Here is a 5300-nt window from a genome sequence, read left to right as displayed (position 1 = left end):
CAACTCCTCCTCTCCCTGATCCAACTACTCCTCTCCCTGGTCCAACTACTCCTCTCCCAGGTCCAACTCCTCCTCTCCCAGGTCCAACTCCTCCTCTCCCTGATCCAACTACTCCTCTCCCTGATCCAACTACTCCTCTCCCTGGTCCAACTACTCCTCTCCCTGGTCCAACTACTCCTCTCCCTGGTCTAGATGTTATTTTTTCTCTCTCTGCTTCTCTGTGTTGTTCTGTATCCACATTGAACAAAATCAATCCAAACAGTCCTCCTTTTACTGTGTCCATGTAACTGAAAGAACTTCAACACCTGGCCATGTCTCCGATTGAGATTGGAATCAGCTGTGGTTGGTCTATTGTACACAACTCACAGTAAATCAGCTGTTTCTTAACGTTTCAATGATCTGTTCATTCAAAAATGCTTATCAGCTGTTTCAATGTAGCTTTTGAGCTGCTGTTGTTGCAGAAGTATAGGCTTTATACTATATTGAAGGTTTTGAACATCAGGTCTTCATCACTGGCATGCTGTGCACAAGCATTTGTAAATAAGACAAGAAAGATCCATCATTTTGATATTGGGTAAGCTTGTATGTAAAGACAATTTAAGCATTTTAGAAATGTATTAATTGACTGCATATTCTGTGAAAACAACATGAATTGTGTTAATGGTATGGTCCACAACAAGACGGATGTTGTGTTAATGGTATGGTCCACAACAAGACGGATGTTGTGTTAATGGTATGGTCCACAACAAGACGGATGTTGTGTTAATGGTATGGTCCACAACAAGACAGATGTTGTGTTAATGGTATGGTCCACAACAAGACGGATGTTGTGTTAATGGTATGGTCCACAACAAGACGGATGTTGTGTTAATGGTATGGTCCACAACAAGACGGATGTTGTGTTAATGGTATGGTCCACAACAAGACAGATGTGTTAATGGTATGGTCCACAACAAGACAGATGTTGTGTTAATGGTATGGTCCACAACAAGACGGATGTTGTGTTAATGGTATGGTCCACAACAAGACGGATGTTGTGTTAATGGTATGGTCCACAACAAGACAGATGTGTTAATGGTATGGTCCACAACAAGACAGATGTTGTGTTAATGGTATGGTCCACAACAAGACAGATGTTGTGTTAATGGTATGGTCCACAACAAGACGGATGTTGTGTTAATGGTATGGTCCACAACAAGACGGATGTTGTGTTAATGGTATGGTCCACAACAAGACCGATGTTGTGTTAATTGTAGTGTTTTGAATATGTCACATTAGTGTGATCACGGTTGTCTCTAAGTTAGATTCATTTGATGTGTGTCTCATTTGTAAGCAGAGTTTCATTTTAAGCAGGAAGTACATGATTTTGCAAGATGTCTGTGGGGTTTTGGTGAAATTGGCTAACTGTTTTTTGTGTTTAGAATTTTGAGTACACGAGATGTAGTTTCACCAAACGTGTGGTAACGATTGGGGAAACTGTAATAGATATGTCATATAGCCTACAAGACCCTTTCCCTCAGCTGAATCTAGTTGAGGACCCTTTCCCTCGGCTGAATCTAGTTGAGGACCCTTTCCCTCGGCTGAATCTAGTTGAGGACCCTTTCCCTCAGCTGAATCTAGTTGAGGACCCTTTCCCTCAGCTGAATCTAGTTGAGGACCCTTTCCCTCGGCTGAATCTAGTTGAGGACCCTTTCCCTCGGCTGAATCTAGTTGAGGACCCTTTCCCTCGGCTGAATCTAGTTGAGGACCCTTTCCCTCGGCTGAATCTAGTTGAGGACCCTTTCCCTCGGCTGAATCTAGTTGAGGACCCTTTCCCTCGGCTGAATCTAGTTGAGGATCCTTTCCCTCGGCTGAATCCAGTTGATCCTCAACTAGATTCAGCCGAGGGAAAGGATCCTCAACTATCCTTTCCCATGCAGTAATAAAGCTCTGCGCCAGGCGGCTCTCTCTCCCCGGTAGCGGCAGCTAGGGAGACGAGCCCAGACAGCGGGGAGGGGGAGTGGGGTCTAGAGGAGCGGGGAGATTCACTGACAGCAGCAGTTATGTTCACATTAACATAACTCGGTGATTTTCGATGAGTGGCTGGACAAGATTTAACAAACCGTGGAGTCGGCTACGGTTTATGACCATCCTTAGGTTTCTCTCTGAGCTCTCTAGCCACGGACACGAATACTGGATATAATTGTGAAACCACCACGGTAAGAGGAATAGGGTTTTGCATGATTTCGTGTTGATTGAAGGTGTTTTTCTGTTGTTGTTGTCATGGTGGCATATGATTTAGCGAGCGAAAAACGGCAGAAATTGACAGCATTGAAATGCGGTGTTTTTCTTCACCGGCCGATTGCGTTCCTTCACATTATGGATCGATGGAAAGAATGCGTTCAACGTAGGCTACGTTACGAATTACACGGTGTGCATTTAGACAAGCTGTCTGTGCCAGTTTCATTATAATAAACGCGATAGCTTTGCAGTGGCATAGAGATATTGATTATTAAAGCACATAGATAGGCAGGTATGCGTGAGTGTGAGAGAGGCATTACTATACCCTCCCTGTCTTTCAACCTGAGGCGCCTTCTGTCAAAGGCTTTACGGTAACAACTATGTGGGTTTAGTGGAGCAAAGCTTTTTACAACATAGCATTTTCATCTCTTACAACCACCCTCTTCTACAATCTTGTTTTCCCCTCCGCTGTTGATTCATTCATTTTGTTTGTTGCAACAGAAGTAGCTCATGTATTCCCATAAAAGTTTCTCAATAGCCGTAGCCTGGGCCTGAGAGAGAGAGAGAGAGAGAGAGAGAGAGAGATACAGAGAGAGGAGCGAGAGAGAGAGAGAGAGAGAGAGAGAGTGCCGGTAGAGACATGCTTTCCTATCAGTTATGGGTACAGTCTTCAGTGAGCAGGCATGGGCACATTTTGACACGGGGTATATACTAAGAGTTATGAAGACTTCTTCCAATATCACGTAATGCCTATGTTACCCATCTGGTTGCCAGGGGCGAGAGCGAAGCGACTGTCTTCACGTATACAGATACATCGACACAACATGTTGTTTGATATGAGCCTCGAACTGTCACTCCAAACACCCCCATATCTCTTTCCGTACCCTGCCTGCAGTTATCCCAACCAGGAACATTCAACTGTGTACTGAGAAGGCATGGCAGGAAATCAGACGTTGCTTGCATGCCTTGTCATTGTCATTATCCATTACGATGAGCAAGGATGAAGTGTGACAGATTGAATCAGCCATAGAATAAACATGCCATAATACCTTACTGTAACTCACAATACATAACTACTATATAGACTGTAACTCACAATACATAACTACTATATAGACTGTAACACACAATACATAACTACTATATAGACTGTAACTCACAATACATAACTACTATATAGACTAACTCACAATACATAACTACTATATAGACTGTAACACACAATACATAACTACCTTATAGACTGTAACTCACAATACATAACTACTATATAGACTAACTCACAATACATAAGTACTATATAGACTAATTCACAATACATAACTACTATATAGACTGTAACTCTGTAACTCACAATACATAACTACTATATAGACTAACTCACAATACATAACTACTATATAGACTGTAACTCACAATACATAACTACTATATAGACTGTAACTCACAATACATAACTACTATATAGACTAACTCACAATACATAACTACTATATAGACTGTAACTCTGTAACTCACAATACATAACTACTATATAGACTAACTCACAATACATAACTACTATATAGACTAACTCACAATACATAACTACTATATAGACTGTAACACACAATACATAACTACTATATAGACTGTAACACACAATACATAACTACTATATAGACTGTAACACACAATACATAACTACTATATAGACTGTAACACACAATACATAACTACTATATAGACTAACTCACAATACATAACTACTATATAGACTGTAACTCACAATACATAACTACTATATAGACTGTAACACACAATACATAACTACTATATAGACTGTAACACACAATACATAACTACCTTATAGACTGTAACACACAATACATAACTACCTTATAGACTGTAACTCACAATACATAACTACTATATAGACTGTAACTCACATTATAAAGTATCAATGCTTGTGAAATACAGTTCATGTGTATTGTCAGTTTGTATCACTGGTAGGCCTAAGCATATTAACACTATGTGAAACTGTTACTGACAAGTCCCAACACTAAATCCTCGTTGAGGTTGGTGACAATGTAGATACACTATATGTAAGATAGTGGACCTCTATCTGCCAGCATGGAGGCTTGTCTCCCTGTCTTCTTGTCTCCCTGTGGATCCACGTACTGTCCTGGACCTCTATCTGCCAGCATGGAGGCTTGTCTCCCTGTCTTCTTGTCTCCCTGTGGATCCACGTACTGTCCTGGACCTCTATCTGCCAGCATGGAGGCTTGTCTCCCTGTCTTCTTGTCTCCCTGTGGATCCACGTACTGTCCTGGACCTCTATCTGCCAGCATGGAGGCTTGTCTCCCTGTCTTCTTGTCTCCCTGTGGATCCACGTACTGTCCTGGACCTCTATCTGCCAGCATGGAGGCTTGTCTCCCTGTCTTCCTGTCTCCCTGTGGATCCACGTACTGTCCTGGACCTCTATCTGCCAGCATGGAGGCTTGTCTCCCTGTCTTCTTGTCTCCCTGTGGATCCACGTACTGTCCTGGACCTCTATCTGCCAGCATGGAGGCTTGTCTCCCTGTCTTCTTGTCTCTCTGTGGATCCACGTACTGTCCTGGACCTCTATCTGCCAGCATGGAGGCTTGTCTCCCTGTCTTCCTGTCTCCCTGTGGATCCATGTACTGTCCTGGACCTCTATCTGCCAGCATGGAGGCTGCTCTCCCTGTCTTCTTGTCTCTCTGTGTATCTGGGAGGGAGAGCCAGGATTTAACACACATTGTTCTGGTGCAGAGAGCCCCCATGCTGTGCTGCTGCCGTCTCCTAGGTACAGCTACATTTAACATTCCATTTGAAGCTTCTCTTGTTTCCTGTTTGGGTGGAGAACTAGCTGATTGGTGTAAAGGCACGCCAATTAGGGAGTTAAAGCCATTTTTGACCGATGTGTCAAGAGTAAGAACATAAACTATTCCGAGAATTTTTAACGAGATGTACATGAATAACACAGAAAGGGATGTAGAAAATACGATGGAAAGACTTTTATTTGGGGTTGAACAGGGAGAAACCAACCTGTTATTGTTCTGTTTGCCTTAGTGGAGGAT

At 42.5% G+C, this 5300-nt stretch overlaps 1 protein-coding gene across 2 annotated transcripts in view; it reads left to right on the top strand.

Annotated features, from left to right (window-relative positions):
• Positions 1 to 1946: 1946 nt before the first annotated feature.
• The window catches only part of LOC106594265 (receptor-type tyrosine-protein phosphatase epsilon), a 129532-nt gene continuing 126178 nt past the window's right edge, over positions 1947 to 5300 (top strand). For both annotated transcript variants that reach the window (XM_045687672.1, XM_045687670.1), the window contains exon 1: positions 1947 to 2198. The gene's annotated coding sequence lies outside the window, so the exon portion shown is untranslated. The remainder of the gene's footprint in view (positions 2199 to 5300) is intronic.

Source organism: Salmo salar, chromosome ssa01 (genome assembly GCF_905237065.1).
Source record: "Salmo salar chromosome ssa01, Ssal_v3.1, whole genome shotgun sequence".
NCBI classification, from domain to species: Eukaryota; Metazoa; Chordata; class Actinopteri; order Salmoniformes; family Salmonidae; genus Salmo; species Salmo salar.
The sequence above is the reverse complement of the archived record's forward strand: the minus strand, read 5'-3'. Positions and strand labels throughout refer to the sequence as shown.